The 18,375-nt window shown below is 46.5% G+C and overlaps 1 protein-coding gene and 1 pseudogene across 9 annotated transcripts in view; one reads left to right on the top strand and one right to left on the bottom strand.

Moving 5' to 3' along the window:
• Nucleotides 1–4,763: 4,763 nt before the first annotated feature.
• Nucleotides 4,764–4,855, top strand: LOC112652053 (U2 spliceosomal RNA; annotated as a pseudogene).
• Nucleotides 4,856–12,416: 7,561 nt separating this feature from the next.
• The window catches only part of FBXW11 (F-box and WD repeat domain containing 11), a 124,853-nt gene continuing 118,894 nt past the window's right edge, over nucleotides 12,417–18,375 (bottom strand). For all 9 annotated transcript variants that reach the window (XM_025434257.3, XM_025434246.3, XM_025434253.3 and 6 more), the window contains one exon: nucleotides 12,417–14,987. The gene's annotated coding sequence lies outside the window, so the exon portion shown is untranslated. The remainder of the gene's footprint in view (nucleotides 14,988–18,375) is intronic.

The raw sequence follows: 18,375 nt of genomic DNA, 5'->3' as shown, positions 1-18,375 counted from the left end.
TCCAGCTGTGCCTGAGGCTCATACTCCACTGGACTATACCGTTTCATGAGCCAAAAAAAAAAAAAAAAAAAAAAAAATGCCCTTTTCTGCTTAGACCATTTTGGATTGAGTTTTCTGTATCTTGCAATAAGAACCGTGACAGATATATGAGCCTTAAGGATGCAGTGCTTAGAGGCTCTCAGACCATGCTCTGAGGGTGACAGCACTATTTTCCTTCCTCTAAGACCATGGTAATACACTCTGAAAGCCTTTCACAGACTTTGGTCAAGCTTTCCTTGAAGCAGTGTTAGTGAATCGGGGGCAATTTCTCTCCCCAGAGGACACTTAGCAATGTCTGGAGACATTTTTGGTTGTCACAATGGAACAAGGGGGAGGTAGTCTGTGCTACTGGCATCTAGGGGATAGAGGCCAAGGATGCTGCCAAACATCCTGCAGTGCACAAGGCAGTCCCCCTTCCGATCAAGAATGATCCCATCCAAACATCAGTAGTGTTGAGGTTGAGAAATACAAGAGAAATAACGCACCATCCAACTCCTACCAACCCTTCCCTGGGGTCTTAAAGTGCTACATACTTGAAGATGAAAACCAGGCTATTAGGGAATTTTAAATACTTCATGATTTTCTTCTTGGGGTGGGCAATGCTGTGACTCCAACCCAATTCAAAGAAGCTGCCCAAAATGTACACACAGGTCCTGCATAATCCCCTCGTGGGTCTGTTGCAGCCACCCTTTCCATCACTATAACATCCCCAGTCCATAACTAGTAGACCAATAGGAAGAGAAGGCAACCTCTCTGAAGACAGTTTCATCCAGTGACACATGCATGTCTTCCCACATCGGCAATAATGGATCAGACAAATAAGCAAATTACATAAATCCCACATATCCAACAAAAAGGAAATCTAGCATTTCCCTTCTGTCTGGAGTACCATTTCTCAGTGTGTTTCTCTGGAGAGCACTAGTCCAATGAGATATTCATAGGGGGAAACATGATTCTAAGATCAAACAAATGTGGGAAACACGAAAGCCTCTATTACCTTCGTCGGCAGTAACAGCATACATTAGCACACTAAAGGCTCTGATAAGTCCTACAGCTTAAAAAAAAAAGTTTGACTTTCCTTAACTCCATATTTTTCAAACTAGATCACATAATCCTTTTTCATTTATAATACTTACTTGAAATACCACAGAACTATCACCCCAGAGGACACACATTGGGAAGCATTTCAAGGGAACTACAGAGAAAATGAAATACAGGCTATTAGATGTAAAAGCTGATCCAGCGAAACCAAGCAATGGTGGCAATAGACTAAGGCCCTTTCGCCAGAGAACTCTGCCTTAAAAGTCTCATTATGGCTCATCTTAATTTCATTAGAGCATCCCTACATTTTTATAGCTGCTCCAAAGGTCTCCGGAGGGCCGGCCAAGCTAGATCCTGGGATTGTGGGGGGGAAAAAAGTCACACTCCACTAGATACTGCAGTGATGGATAGGATTTGGAGAAACTGCTGCAGAAGGCACGGTATTGCTCTGTGAATGCCAGCCTTCCTGCAGAGCCTTCTCAGGCGGTGAAAGGGGGCATTTGCCCCTTGATTCTTAAGCCTCCAAGTCCTTTCAGGAGTATGCAATTCCTACATTACCCGTCAGTCATACTGACCCTGTCAACGTTTATCAAAGACGTGGGCAGGGGGGTCACGAGGGGCGAGAGGGGAGCAGCGGGCCGCAGCGTCAGCTGCCCCTAAGCATCCTCCTAAGGGGAACCCTCCACCCAAGGCGCGCGCTTCCCGCGGCGCTCGAACAAAGGCTAGCCACGGATTGGGTGAAAGATGGGCACCTGACTCAAGGGCAGCCCGACCATTGGCTGGCTGGTGACCTATGAGGAGGCCGGAACAGAAGGCTCCGCCCAGTAGCTTCAAGTAATTGAGCCGAGGGCGCCCCGTCGCCCCGGGCTTCCGCCGGGCGGCGCGGAGGCGGCAGGTTGGTGGCGGAAGGAAAGTGCACGAGAAACAGGAGCTGACGCTGGCGCCGTGGCGAGAAGATTCGTGGACTGCCGCGAAGGCTCTGGCGGCAAGAACCCGCTGGATCCCGGGCCTCCGGACACTGGCACGCGGAGCTAGCCGGAGTCCCGGCCCTGAGCGGCCCTGAGCGGCGGGTGCGCGCGGGGAGCCCGGCAGCCCCTGTGCCTCGGCTCGCCCTCGCCCTCGCCCGCGCCCTCGCCCTCGCCCGCGCCCTCGCCCTCGCCCTCGCCCGCGCCCGCGCCCTCGCCCTCGCCCGCGCCCTCGCCCTCGCCCTCGCCCTCGCCCGCGCCCGCGCCCTCGCCCGCGCCCGCGCCCGCGCCCTCGCCCTCGCCCGCGCCCTCGCCCGCGCCCGCGCCCGCGCCCGCGCCCTCGCCCGCGCCCTCGCCCGCGCCCGCGCCCGCGCCCGCGCCCTCGCCCGCGCCCGCGCCCTCGCCCGCGCCCGCGCCCTCGCCCTCGCCCTCGCCCGCGCCCTCGCCCGCGCCCCGCGCCCGCGCCCGCGCCCGCGCCCTCGCCCGCGCCCCTCGCCCGCGCCCGCGCCCGCGCCCTCGCCCGCGCCCTCGCCCTCGCCCGCGCCCGCGCCCTCGCCCTCGCCCTCGCCCGCGCCCGCGCCCGCGCCCTCGCCCGCGCCCGCGCCCGCGCCCTCGCCCGCGCCCTCGCCCGCGCCCGCGCCCGCGCCCTCGCCCGCGCCCGCGCCCGCGCCCTCGCCCTCGCCCTCGCCCTCGCCCGCGCCCTCGCCCTCGCCCTCGCCCTCGCGCGCCGAGGTGGCGGGAGAGCTGCCGCCGCGCCCACCGTGTCCCCGGGCCGGCTGGGAGCGCCTCCAAGCACGCCGTGGCGGGAGGGCCGTGTGGACGTGAGGCGTCCTTTCCTGCCGAGGCCGACTCCGCAGTCAGGTTTCCCGCGGCTGACCCGGAACCCCCGTGGGAGGCATTGCAAAAACACCATCTAAATCCTCGTTCCTGGAACAGCAGCGCCTCAGTGCCCCGGCCTCCAGGGCCGCGCGGCTGTGAGAGTGGGGCAGGGCGGGTGGCGGGGCGGTCGAGGTTGCGTACTTGTCCTGAAAATTCTATTCTGCTAACCAAGACCACTTGGTTGGTCGGCTTCACTTGCCTGAATTCTGCTCCCCGGCCAAAGGGTCATGGAGGTGACAGCGGCAGCAGAACTAGGTCACATGCCGCCTGAATCTCACCCCAGGCTTTGGGACCTACGTGTCAGTGACCAATGTCTCAAGGAGAGCGTGAGAGCCAGTGTGGTGCACCCGCCAGTGGGAGATGCAGGCGGCCGAGACCTCCTCCGCAGCAACCCAGGGAATCGTTGTATGTCAGACCACCGAGCAAGACTTGGGTCTGATCCACCACATTCACTGAGCCCCCACTTCGTGCTACACACTGTCCTCGGTGCACTTACATATATGGTCACATTTGTTCTCCCCAAAACAAACAAGTCTCTTGACACATATTAAAGTTATCAAATAAGGCTGCATATGAAGCCAGAATGGAGTGAACCTCGCAGGCAATTTGAAATTCAGAATTTACCATTTTCTCCTCTTTTTCCCTCTTAACTCTCTATCCCTCCTGATAGTTCTTTTAAGAGCAAGATCATTTGCATGATTCTCTGCATTCAGACTTTTCTCTTGTCTTCCCTGACCAGCCTGGTGGTTCCCAAACTCTAAAGGTGTGTGAGAATTACTGCACTGGGTCATACAGCACACACCACGTGTACTGAATTCGTATCTGAAGAGTTTTCAAGACTCTCTAACTCTGTGGTTTTCCACCCGAAGTGCTCACTTTGGAATCTGAATGCTGTTAAAAGGGAGACTCTAGGGTACCTTGACAGCTCTGGAATCACATTGTGGATCTGTTCATTCAACACATATTCATCAGTGCCTGTGATCAGGGCTGGCGACACAGAGATGACAAAAGGTGGATCATGGCATGAAGGAAATCAAAAGCCCTCTGTGAACCCAGACTGGACTGCCTTCAGCTCACTTAATGCCCCAAGCAGGTCCTGGAGGGAGGAATAATTACAAAGAAATGCCTAGTCCTTGGTCACCTGATCAATGAAGTGCAGAGATGAGATGTGAACCCAAACCTGCTGCCCCAAAGGCAGACTCTTTACCCTCTCCACCGGCAGGTCCTCAGATGTGCACATTAAAGGAGAGAGTGGTAAGGCATGAAAAGAGTTTGGACATGGAGGATTTAGTTCCTGCTTTGTGGATTGGGCAGGAGGTCACATTTGAGCTGAGCCTCGAAGAACATGCAAAATTAGTCACTTCCCATGGGGAAAAGGTACACCTAATGGCAGGAGCATCAAACTCTGGGTTTTATCTGCCCAGTCTCCATTCCCCATTCTTTTTGGAACTCAACACCCTGATCTTCCTTTGGGATCTGCCTCCCTTCTCTTCTCAGTATGCATGGTTTGTGTGGGTGGGCCCCCAGCCCCCAGCTTCAGGGTGGCTATGTAACCCAGGCCTGGCCAATCAGAGCATCCCATTCTGTTGACCACAGTGATGGGTTGCAGAGTGGGCTCATGACCCAAGCTGAGCCAAGGAGTCTTACGTCCAGAACTCTGGACTGCCAGGAGGAGAGAGCTTATTCCACCAGAGATACTCAGAGGATAGGATGTGCTCCTAGGGTTGCTAGCAGCCACCTGGTCACCATGTGTGGAGACAGCTTGTCTTCAAATGAGACCATGAGACAGGAGAGTGGGACAGAGGTAGACAGCGTGAGACCCAAGGGCTGATGATCCCTATCGCTTCTCGGCCTTTTGGCTAAGATCAAGTGTAATATCTGTTCTTACCAAGGGCTGATGATCCCAGACCTATGCCTAAAGCTAACCCATTCCTGGGCTCATGTGTAATATGAGCCAATAAATGCCCTCCTTTGCCCAGGCAAGTGTGAAATGGACTTCTATCCCTGGATCAACAGAGTGAGCAGAGTAGAGATATAGATATAATAGTCTGAGAAGAGGTAGCCACTGAGACCGTGTTGGACCTTGACATTACCATTCAGCTAGAGATGCAGAAATCAAAATTACTTTTCAAACCGTTATTACAAACTGTTCTTCTACCCAGTTACAGAACCCAGTTTACAAATTGTTATAGAATCCAAGATAATAGAATCTCTGAAGCTTTGGCGAATCTATTGTGGTTTAAGTGCTCACTTTGAAGAGGAAACGGGCTCAGCGAGTTGAAGGACATTGTCCAAAGTGACACAGAGAGCGAGGAGCTGAAGGCGCAGTCATGGGATAGGTCAGATGGATGTGGGGAGACAGGGAGGACCCAGACATTGGGCTGGGAGAAGGAAGCAGTAGGAAAAACACCCTCCAAGAGGCCTCTTCTCAAAGCTCCTGCTTCAGAATCAGACAGAACTGGATTCAGATTCTTGCTGTGCCATTTTGATAGCCACTTCCAGTTCTATCCTCAATACCATTGTTTACAAAATGGGGTCCTGTTCTTCATGTTAACTATGATTCCATAGGCTCTGTGGATACCATGCCCCAAAATGGCTTCTGAAGAAGACAAACAAGGTCCCTGTCTTCAGGAAGTTTACATTTCTGATAGAGGATGTCAGAAAATATATAATTTGTTTATCATCTGCCTTCCCATGTCATACTGTAGGCTTTCTGGGAGCAGGGACATTAGTTTTGTCATGCCTCCCTCAGGACCTGGCACATAGTAGGCCTTCACTAAATATGTGTCGAATAAATACACGTAAGCAAAGCAATAAAATGGTAAGGACTATAGAGTAAATATAACACAAGATGCAATAGAGGATAATTTAGATGACCTGGTCGAAGCAGTCTCCTTGGAGAAGAGGGTATTTGAGCTGAGATCTGAATGATGAGGAAGCAGCCATAATAAATAACAGAAGAAATGCATGCTGAGCAGAGGGAACAGCACATGCAAAGGCCCCTGAGGCAGAAATAAGGAATGGAACAAAAGCCTCATAACTGGAGTGGGAGTGACAAAGTGAAGTGTGATTAGAGGGGCAGGCAGGCGCTGGATTGCTGCAGGTCATAACAAGGAGTTTGAACTTGATTCTAACCAAGTATAATGGCCAGCCGCTGGAGTGTGTTGAGCAGGGCAGTGACATGATCTGAGTCATGCGTTCAAGGGATGGCTCTGCTCATGCTGTGGTAGATAGATTTCAGCAGGAAAGACAACAATGCATGCCACACATGGCACCTAGCACACAATAGGTATTCAGTGAACAAGAAGCATCCATCATTACCCCCAATGCCACATCCACAAAGGCTTGCTGATGTCCATTCCAGTCCAAGAAACGTGCTCTTTATTCTCTTGGGTTCAGGCTGTCTCTGGCTACCCTCTATGTATTGTGATGGTCATGGTACAGCCAACAGACTAGCTTTGGGGGAAAATCCACTCCTCTTGTTGGTTACAGTCACAATCCAGGAGCCATGGTGGGGAGGGGTAGGGTGGGGGCGGTGGAGGGAGAGCCTTCTGTTAAATGTTGAGTTGCTCCCAACATACTTTTCAAACATTCATTTGCTTTTGCCCAGTCTCCTCCGTAAGAGACATGCTTTCGGATGTGTTTTGAAAAATATTCCATATGCTAATGGAATGTCACCATCTGCCAAAGAAGGCAGAGCTGTTTTTAAAGGAAAAACTATTACAGAAATGAGGTATTCACAGAGGGGCACTAAAGAGCCCAAACGTCGCTGACCTGAGGCTGACCTGGGCCGCCTCGTGTTACCAACATGAAAAGGGAGTGAGAAAATCTGAGGCCAATTAACTTCTCTCCCACCCCAACCCCACTACCACAACCCTCTCCCTCTCTCATTTTCCCCTCCCCTTCTTGGAGACATGATGAAATTTCCTGAAACAAAAACTCGCAGCCCGTTCTATAAAATGCTTTCGCCTTTGGTGGAAAAAGCCCCGATGGTCCCTTTTATCTCCTCATTCCTGAGGCGCAGACCTGGCCCCCGTCTGTTTGTGCAGATGGGCTTGCAGGGAACAGTCCCAAGGACAAGAGAGGCAAAGGGCCCGCCCGGGCGGTTTGCTGTTTGCCGCAGGCGCCGGCCATCAGGAGAAAGGGGCGCTGCGCTGCGCTGAGGGAGGGGGAAGCAGGATGAGGTGTCCTGCCTGCGGCCTGGTGGGGGGACAGGCCTTGTTCCCTGTGGGCCTGCGCAGCCCGGAAGCAACTGCTCAGGGAGGGAGGTCTTCCGAGTTCTGGGAGCGTCCACCCGCCTTGCCAAGACGGCTGGTTATCACGCCCCTCCCTTTCCAGCTCTTCCTTCTCCATCCCTGTCGCTGGCGTGTCCTCCCGTGCCCTCATCCTAAAGGCTGCCATCTTCCTGGCTCAGTGTTTGAGCTCTTCTTCGAGAGCCATCTCTCTCTTCCCTCCAGACAGCCCGAGTCGGCTTCACTTGTCTATCTCCCAGGCACCTGCAATGTCCAAATCCAAACGTGTCACCCTTCTCCTCGAGCCCTCCTTCCCTTACCTGGGAGACCAAGCGCCCCTCCTGCTCGTTTGTTCAGGCTGGGCAGACCCACCTCATGGCCTTTGCATCTGTGGTCCCCCAGCCTGGAACATTCCTCCCCGCTGGATCCAGCTTATCACTGAGAGCCTGGCTCAGATGTCCCGCAGTCCGCTGCACTGGCTGCCAGGCGTGACCTCTTCAGGGCACTTATCACCATCAGGATCTATCTGGCCCTTTCAGGGCTGTGTGGGCACCGCAGCGCTCACAGCGTATGGTCTCTTTCTTCTGGACTGGAAGCTTCCTGAGAGCAGGGGCAGGGCTCCTTTCCCTACAACCCCACCTAGTGGCTCATAGGAGACACACACCAACAGTGGCTGCCCTGGCCGGCGCCTCCTACTCCCTCAACCACCTCCAAAACTGCCCTCTTGACCAGATGAGCACTGGGTGTTATGCTATATGTTGGCAAATTGAACGTCAATAAAAAATACACACACACAAAAAAAACCAAAACCGCCCTCTCTCACCTCCTCAGGGCTCTCCTTATTCCAGACCTCTGCATTCCTCTCAGTCAGGACACCAGCCTTCTAACCGGTCAGCCCCAGCTTCCAACCTATCCGTGGCTGCCCACCGCTGCCAGGATAGAGCCCCCAGTGCTCAGCATGGCCCACCGGCCTGGCCGCACCCCACCAAACTTTGTGCGTTGTTGAGGGCATTCACACATGTTTATTAATGACCAAAGAATGTATGCCAGAGACACTAACGGGAAGGAAAAAAGATGTGCAGAGGGCCTGTTAATGCAGGGGGACTGCTCGATAGGAGGCCTGGCTCCTTGGGGAGGCTCTGCTGGTCACAGTGCCCCTGCGGCATGGAGAGGGAAAAGCGAGGGCAACATGGGAAGGGGTCTGCAGTGACAGCCAAGACAGACTGGAATCGGGGATCCCTGAGTGGCTCAGTGGTTTGGCACCTGCCTTCGGCCCAGGGCATGATCCTGGAGTCCCGGGATCAAGTCCCACATCAGGCTCCCTGCGTCGAGCCTGCTTCTCCCTCTGTGTGTCTCTCATGAATAAATAAAATCTTAAAAAAAAAAAAAAAAAAAGACTGGAATCAAGGCTAAGCCCAGCTGCTCAAGAGCAAGACAGCCCTGGGCCTCAGTTTCCTCAGCTATCAAGTGGTACTAACACAGGCCACACAGGGCTTTTGTGAGGATTACAGTATGTGTAAGTCTTCCAAACAGGCCTGGCAACTCACTAGTCGGTGGTTATGTTTATTCTTGTTGTTGCTGTTGTTGGCATTGACTTACCCTCTTCCCTGCATTGCCCACCCCTCTACCCGCCCTACTGCCCACACACATGCACACATGCACAGTGAGGATGTGAAATTCTTGCCTGTCCACTTTGGAGACACTACAATTCGCTGAGCATAGTGGATCAGGTCCTGCATCAGGCTCCCCGCGGGGAACCTGCTTCTCCCTCTGCCTATGTCTCTGTCTCTCTGTGTGTCTCTCATGAATAAATAAGTAAATAAAATCTTAAAAAAGGGGAGGAGGGTCCAGACAGGCCTCAAGCTGTCTAAGCAAGTTTGATTCCTATCTCATCTCATACCATCCTGAGCCCTAACCCTTATCATGCCTTTCTCTGCTCTGGACATTCTGTTCCATTTGCTTAAAAACCACAGTAGAGGGACGCCTGGGTGCCTCAGTAGTTGAGCATCTACCTTTGGCTCAGGGCATGATCCCAGGGTCCTGGGATCAAGTCCCGCATCAGGCAGGGAGCCTGCTTCTCCCTCTACCTATGTATCTGCCTCTCACAAATAAATTCTTTAAAAATCTTAAAAAAAAAAAAAAAAAAAAAAGCCACAGTGGAAGCTACCAAAAATGGCTGGCATTGAAGGTGTGTTAGGTACTGGTTGGCACAGTGCTTTGAGTAGATTTAAGTTTAGATTTAGACAAGGCATTTTAGGTTTTGTCATTTAATTTTTACAGTGATTTTAAAATACTGTCTCCACTCACTTCCTAAAGGAAGCTCAGGTTCAGGGCAGAGAATGTCCTTGTTCCTGGGGCTGCTGCCAGTTAGGTGGCAGAGCTCCAACCTCAAGCTAGGTCTAATGGTCCCAAAGCTCATCCTCTTTTCCTCTCTGCCACCCAGTAGACCAGTGACCCTCATAGGATATCTCTGGATGTGATACCAAGTTCCAAAGTCTGCAACGTTCTAAGAGCTTTCCTTCTCAACCCCCAGAGCTTCAGGGTATTTGGAAGTAAAACACAGCCCGAAAGCACGGAAAGGTCCGTTGGATCCAAAGATGGTGGTAAAGGGTGCAAGGAGCTTAAGTTGTACTCAGTGAGATCTCACCAGAACACCAGCTCTAGGCTGTTCCTCGGGCATGTCCCACTACAGATTAAGTCTCTGGTCTTGTCACTCATAGGTTCTGCCAGGCCAGTCCAACAACATATCTATTGTGAAAAATACAATTCAGCAATACCTGGAGACAGGATGAGTAAAAAGCCACAAAGTTGAAGGCAACTGCTGTCCAGTTCTCCACACGTGCATATGAAAAAAGTTACTGAAGACCTGCACTATAATTCCTTCGTGTGGCTCCACACAACCTATATACATTTTTTAACACTGGATTGGGATTTCAGTGCATTTGGGTGTGGGGACCATCACCTCGTCTTTGGGCAGGTAAGCACATGAAGATAGCCATGTATGCAGTCATCCCACAGAAGTCTGAGAGTCCATGAGGTCTCAGACCCAGCTTCAAGCAACAAACAAGCAGGAGCTTGGAGGTTCCAGAATTTCCCCCAATTGGAAGACCGAGTCGATCCCAGGCCTCAAGCCGGCCTTGCTATAAGGTGAACTCAGCACAAAAGCAGGCAGCTGGTCTGAACACAATGTGATGGAAGACAGCGGCTGCTGGCTCTTGGCTCCTTCCCTCTCCTCTTGCCTTTTCAAACCCCTCCCTTGTTTGGTCATTTTTCCTGAAGAAACATGCATTCAGTCATTCTATGTGCTGGTCACTTTGTCACAAGGTAGATAATTTAATCTGTCCCTTTGCTCTGGAATCTCTTCTATTTCCCAAAGTGATCAGTTGTCAAACTAAAGATGTTTCGAGGTCACTACTAGAAATGCTTAAAATCATGTTGGTTTAGGAATGGCAAACTGGTGCTCCAGTGATTGACTTTAAAAAGTCTCCCCTTCCCCCCAATAAAGTCACCAACTCTTTATCAATGGGATCTTCACATAACCCGGATTTTCAGTTTTTCTTAAAAATTTAGACCTGGTAGGGATGCCTGGGTGACTCAGAGGTTGAGCATCTGCCTTTGGCTCAGGGTGTGATCCTGGGTCTGGGGATCAAGTCCCACATTGGGCTCCCCCACAGGGAGCCTGCTTCTCCCTCTGCCTGTGTCTCTCATGAGTAAATAAATACAATCTTAAAAAAAAAAAAAATTTAGACTGGCATTACGGGGTCTGCATTCCTGCAAGCCAACAAATCATCCAGAGCTGGGGCATGTGCCCTCCAGGACTTGAGCTAGTGACACCTCTAGGTGTCATAGGGAAGTTAGGACCCCAAAGGGGGTATTGCCACACAGCTAATCAGTAATAGGATTATTAGCCAGATGGCCTGACTTCCTTTTTCCTTATTAACTAGAAAATCAAGAGGCTGAAATGGCAAAGCACCACAATGTCCTCTGGTTATCTATCCAAGGAGTTCTACAAAACGTCCCTTAGAATAGCCATAATTAATATGGGATGAATTTGTAGCTGTGAATTTCTTGCAGCAACACCTCACCTGTTGAGGAAGAAACTATCATTTACTGAACACCCATCTCTGTGAGGCTGGGAGGCGACTGGAGAGGTTAAGATCATCTGACACCTGAGGTCCTTCCCACTCTGCAGTAACAGGTGGGCTCAACCTTTGCTGTTCGCATGGATGAGCCCTAATCACCATTGGTTTTTCACACTTGGCACAGGCGAGAAAGAGCTCTGAAAGATGAGAGTCGCTATAGAAAAGGGCAGGAAACGACCTAAACTTCAAGAAACTTGGTACATAAATTGTGGGAACCAAATAGAAAACGGTCATGCCCACGAAAGAGGCACAATTCCATCAATATGGAAGGTTCTCCTAAAGAACAGGAAATGAGAAAGCGAAGTGCAGCACAGCACAGAGAGCATGCTATCATTGCCATTAAAAGGGGTGGGGTGGTATGTGTGTACATGCCCAATATACACATACATGTATACACACCATGACCTGCTACTTACAGAGTATCCCTCACTGTCGAAGGATACAGAAAACTGGCTAATGATGATGGGGGGATTGAGGGTCAAGGGTGAAGGAGAGAATCACATTTATTCCTTTTATGGCTTGTAAAGAGGTTCTCTTAACCATATGCATATTATTTTTAAAACATTTACAAGAAAAACGGGTGGAGGCAATACTGTATAGAAGTACTCTCATCCCCAATGTCCACGTTACCAATTTGGTGGACTCATGCGGGGAAAGTAGTTATCCAGAAACCTCTGCTACCACGGTGCTCAACCAGTGATGTGGGCATCTGCAAACATGGAAAACTGAACATTTCCATATCCTATGCTTACACGGAGCAGGCACCTTCTCACATGTGCACCTGCTTCTTCAAGAACCAGAGGATCCACTCACCCTCAGAGAAACTTGGGAAACAGAAGGGGCCACTTTCATATTTTTACAGTAACCGGTGAAGCAGTTAAGAAAGAACTTATGAGAAGTTAGCTACCATGTCCTGAGGTGAAAATGAGCTTTCAGCAAAACACCCCAAGGCATGGACTGGCATTATCTCACACAAACCTCTCACAAGCCAAAAAAGCAGTTTGCTTTCAACTCCACTTTACAGAGCAGATGATTTTTTAAATCTACAAACTTTAATGGTACATCACTGAATTACTGAAAGAACATAACAGTTTTTTGAAAAATTTCTTAACAGAGCATCAGAGTATTTCAACACTTTATTAAGAGTATTGGCTTTGAATTAGTAGCTGAAGTAACAATTGCATGAAGCCAGATTAGATGTACTGCATAATACTCATACTTGATTTATTGACATTACTTAGCAATTTATTGGACAAAAGTCAAACTTTTTGTTTTTTATTAAGCACATTCCACAGTACAAAGCTGTCATGAATAATATCTGTACAATTTAACAGTTTCAATAGCTGTTCAGACACAAATTTATTTCAAACAGATAATTGGCAAACATAATTAATTACAAGTTAGAATTAGACTATCCCAGTGCTTTAAAACATTAATATAGCAGTAATTTACAGTTGCTCAATTATGGTTAGCAAAATAAAGTCCAGGGTACGGCTGGGAATTACTACTATAATCCCAGAAAGTCAGAAATCCTTGGGTGCCAAAGTCCCCTGCTATAATTTAGTAGGCACAATTCAAAGGTTGTGTGCATATTCGAAGGCCATGATCTCCCAAGGAACAAGAACTTCTATATTAAACATGCAAAAACAACAACAAAAAAATCCATTCGTTCAGAATTGCCTCCTCCCCACCCGCCCCTCCCGCACCCCTGGGCTCTCCTAACCGGTTGATATAAAGCTGTAATGTGGAGTGGTAAAAGTGGACTCACTTCCACAACCACTGTCAAGCTTACAACATCTACCTCACAAATAGAGATTTCCTTTTTATTACACTTGGAGACTCAACTTCTCAAAAATAGAAATTAATTTGGTAACATGTGGGAGGGAAAGATGTATTTTTTAAAAAAAGGAAAAAGAAAAACTAGAAAGCCAAGCCAACCCAATAAACAAATCACATACACACACATTGATCCCCACACCTTCTCAATGCAAAGGACAAAACAGAGCCCAGGGCCCTTCCCTTTAGTAGTAGAGTGTGCTTCCACGGGAAGAGGTTTAGTTAACAGGAGGTTCTTATTGGTCCTTTAAAATGTTACTGACATTCCTTAATCTTTGGAAACAATGGCAAGGGGCAAATCAGAACCTAATATTGAACGAGGGAAAAGGGAGTGACAACCGAATGCCAAAGTCCTTTCCATGCATGGTCAGCGTGATAGTGCCATTCACACATTCGGGCTGCAGAGCACTTGGGAGTTCTGAGAACCTGCCAGGGCCACGGCAGCAGGTGACACCAGAGATGATGGGAATAGGATTCATGAGCTTGAGGCTTTGCACCACGTAGGAGCACCCTTCCACTCAAGATGGGCCTCTGAACCAACCCGACCTGGTATACGGGCTTCAGCATATAAGCAGGCCCTATACACACCGTGGGGAGGATATTACATCCATGCCACTATGTGTGCATTCCAGAGCCAGAACACCCAGTCAACAGGGCCTTCTTGTTCCTCCCTTTCCAGGGTTACTAATGCAGAGAATGATGATCTTGGACAGTAAAGTCAAATGAATACCATGGGAAGTGACCACTAGTACTCAGGAGTACTTATGATGAAAAGAACAACAGCAAAATTTCAAGGTACCTCTCTATTATATATGCTGCACAACGAATAAAACATTGTGTTCAACTTCAGAAATTACATTTTAAAACAAGATTCCCATTAAAAACACACACACCACACACATACACACAAAATGACAATGACAAAATAAAAATACCATATGAATACTGCAGGAAGGGTTCTAGGTAATCCACATTAACCCTGGTATCAGGTTCTTGAGGCCAGCCCATGGCTAAGTGCGAACACACTCTGTATTAGTGTCTCAGGCACAGGGGCCCTGACTCCAGCAACCTTGAGGTTAAACTGTTATGTACATTATATCTACATGCGGATACAGTATTTTAAATTAGGAGGCAAGCACACATGTAAAAGTGTTACTCTACCAAATATCAGGAGATGGTTGGGATACAGAGAGAACAGTTAATAAAAGAAAAGAGCTATATTACCTTTTGGGAGATAATATAACCTGGCTTATAGTTCTTTAAATTAAAAGAAATTGGTACAGAAATGAAGTATAATCCAAAAAATATTACTAAGACAATCCAGAGAAATTTTTCCATTGTCCAACATGTTCCTAATACAGGTCAGAATTCATAATGACTTGGACGGTCAAAAGGAGAATGCTAACTTCTGAAAAGGAAAGCCCTGGACATTCTGGGTAGGTGTTTGGCACCCAAAATTTCACCAAAGAAGAATGCTGTTTCTTAATATCAGACCAAAGTGCAAAGCAATATAAATTAGAGGCCAGTCTTCTCTTGATGGTCGATTTACTTCCGTAAAACAGACTGTATGTTCCTTTTATATGAACAATTTACATTTGAAGCATTAGATTTTTTTTTGTTTCACTGATGGGGGGAGGAAATGGGCTTCTGTTCTACTGGAAGTCGGTGAAGCTAAGGTATCCTTCTCAAAGTAGAGGCCGGAATCGGAGGTGAGAAATGTTGGTACTTGGAAGAGTTAGGCTGCTTTGCATCTACCCAGCGTCTAGAACCAATTCCAGCTTCATAACTCAGCTGTGAAGAACTCCCTTAGGCATTTGGTAGCCATGTAGCCAGTAGTTCAAGACTAGGAAACCCTGGGAAAACAAAACAAAACAAAACAAAAAACAAAGGGAGTATGGATGGATATTCTGGTTAGACATGGAGATATACACCACAGTCCATCCACATCCACACAGACATATACTCATGCACACAGAACAAATTACCAATTTTCAAATATAATCAGCATCAAAAAGCTCCAAGTTGTTTTGAGCATAATACATACCAGGCATCAGATTTATTTAAACCTTGCAATAATCTTATGAGGCAGAAACTATGATACCACTTGAAAAATAAAAGAACTAAGGCACAGAGACATTACTTAGTTCAAAGCATTAGCCATTAAATGACAAAGAGGGGACTCAAAGAGATGACTGACCCTATAACTTATCAACTGTCAGTGCTTGCTGCTAAAAATTATGCATATGACAAAGTAGGCTTCATGTGAGATTTTATATTCAGATTTATCTTTTAAGACATCAGAGCCTACAAAGGCCGGTCTCCTATCTGCCTGACCTCTCTATCATTGTGAAACAAAAATATGCAAAAGCTAGTAAAGTACTCCTTCTAAATAGAATGCTAATAATCAGAAGTTACTTCTTTTTGAAATACATCATTTGGTTTAAAAGAACAATACAGTGTAGAGGGAAAGACTACTGAATGCTACATATTGCTTTGACCGTGACCTTGAGTCAGAAATAGTTTAGTCATAATCTCCACATTCACCCATGTAGATAAATAAGCGCACACACACGTACCTAAACTTATCATTAACTATGTACAATGCAAGCTGACATTTTTCTATTCTAAATTTCATCAAAACAAAGTCAAAATCCATTAAAATGATTTCACAATCACTAATGGGTGACAATCCTTTCCAAACATAGTACTAAACCACTGACCTAGAAGACTTAAAAGTTACCTTTAAGTCTAAAATTCTCTGACAAAAAAAGAGAGGAGAGAGGTTTTTTAAAAGCTTGTATTTTTTTTTAAAAGGAAACTTTCCTAAAAGGTTGTCAATTTTCATAAAGATCAAGAATCCTTCTCAATGAGATCAAGAGAGATTTAATTTCATTCATCACTGTTTTTGCATGAAGGATCTTTAAGAGTATTATTTTTAAAATATTAACACCCACAGATAAGAAGTAGGCATTCCAAACACTGCTCTTGGTAATGTAAACTGATTTAACTCTGCTGGAGAGTAACATGACTCTATGCATCCCAGTCTTTAAACATCATACCTTTTAACCCAGACACTAAAGACATTTCTGGAATTTATCCAACAGTAATAAAAGCAAAGATTACGGGTGCCTAGGTGGCACAGTCAGTTGAGCGACTGACTCTTGGTTTTGACTCAGGTCATGATCCCAAGGTTGTGAGACTGAGGCCCACATTGGGCTCCGCACTCGGTGAGTGCACAGTGTGCTTGAAATTCTCTCTCCCTCTACCTTCGCCCCTCCTGCTCATGCTCTTTCTATATATATAATAAAAAATAATAAATCTTTAAAAAAAGAAAGTAAAGATTAAGCTAAAGAAATGATCATGGCAATGTGTTTTAGAACAGCTAAACCGGGGGGAAATACACATATAAAACAACAGGGCCTAGCCAAACAATCGAATATTGTTTTGCCACTAGGAGTGGTAATTGAGATAAATATTGACATTATGGACATGGAACAATTTTGCAATAAAGGGGGGGGGGAAGCATTTTAAAAAGATGTATATTTATCAGCCATAATTTTAAGAAGTCTGAAAGGACATATACGAGGAAATTAACAACGGTGAAGTTTATTTTCTTCTTTTGGCTTATCTACTTATTCTAATTTCCTAATAATGATCATATATTGTCTTGTAATAAAAAAGAGAGCTACTGTATTTATTAGGCTCTTAGGAGTTAGTAAATTTTTTTTTAAATGACTCAGCAAATAGGGCAGCCCGGGTGGCTCAGCGGTTTAGCACCTCCTTCAGCCCAGGGTGTGACCCTGGAGACCCCGGATCGAGTCCCACATCGGGCTGGCTCCCCACGAGGAGCCTGCTTCTCCCTCTGCTTGTGTCTCTGCCTCTCTTTCTCTGTGTCTCTCATGAATAAGTGAATAAAATCTTTAAAAAAAAAAAAAGACTCAGCAAATAAATCTATTGCTAAATTTCCTGACACAGAAATACTCTTACCTTGGATTTTTAGGGTTGAATATTTTACTGCAAGGTTAAATCATCATTAGGGTAGTGTTTCTTATTATGCATAAATCTTACAGTATCACATGGTAATAATTTTTTTCATGTTACAATAAATGAAAAGAATTTGGAAAAGAGCAGTAAAATCTATAGAACTGACTGCCAAGGTTGTCAAAAGTAATTCACTTTGAAGAGACAAACACATTTGAGGTTTCACTGCTTGTGCTACTTAAATAGCAGATAAGATTTTTCCATTGATTTTTCTAACTGTTGATCACAACAAGGACAGTTGTTCTGAGATTCCCAAAACGAGGGCAGGAGGAAGGTCTAGAAGAATTAACACCACAGTTTCCTTTCTGTCATAGCCAATGAGAGAAACACCATTGGTGATCATTATTTCATTCCTCAACCAAAAAAATCTTGTTTCAGAGCACTTTAAAGTAATATATAAAAGTTGTCCAATTTGTGGAAGTTTATTATGTTCTAAATTTCATCTATTAAATAAGCCAGAGAGGGGAAACAAACTACGGATATCTTGGATTTTATCAAGTGCCTCTCTAATCAGAGGATAAAGAGAAAAACACCTATCAAAAATCCAAAAGAATTATGCTTAAGCTGTTCTCTGATACACCTATTTCCCTGAGCCTATCTACTCCAGAAGCTCAGCTATGGCTGCAGTTGTCCATGTCCTATTTTATGTGCTTCCCTTATGTGGAAAAATAAAAGCAGAGGCACAATGCAGCTAAAGCAATGTGCAGAGGAAAAGGTACAGTTTTGAAAAGAAAAAGAATATAATAAGTTTAACAAAAGATGTACAAGGCTTCTACACTAAAACCTGCAAAATACTGCTTAAGAGAAACTGAAGACCTGAAGAATAGAGATAGACCACGTTCATGGATTGGAAGACTCAATTTTTGCTAAGGTGGAAATTCTCCCCTAAAATGATAATATGATTCAATGTAGTCTTAATTATAATTCCAGTAGTCCTCTTCATAAACTTTGACAATTAAAAAAAATAATTTGACACTTTAATTTAAAACTGAAAGTGAAAATTTAAAGAATCTAGAATGTGAAAATCTAAAGAATCTAGAATCAAAACCATTTTTTTTAAGTTGGAAGGTTTATTAATACTCTACGGCACTGGCAAAAGAATAGCCATATATATCATGGACTTAGAAGAGAGTCCAGAAATAGACATACACATAAGGGGTCAACTGATTTTTGGACAAAGCTGCTAAAGCAAATTTTATG

This window comes from Canis lupus, chromosome 4, assembly GCF_003254725.2.
Source record: "Canis lupus dingo isolate Sandy chromosome 4, ASM325472v2, whole genome shotgun sequence".
Lineage (NCBI taxonomy): Eukaryota > Metazoa > Chordata > Mammalia > Carnivora > Canidae > Canis > Canis lupus.
Note: the sequence above shows the minus strand (reverse complement) of the source record. Positions and strands in the feature narration are given on the sequence as shown.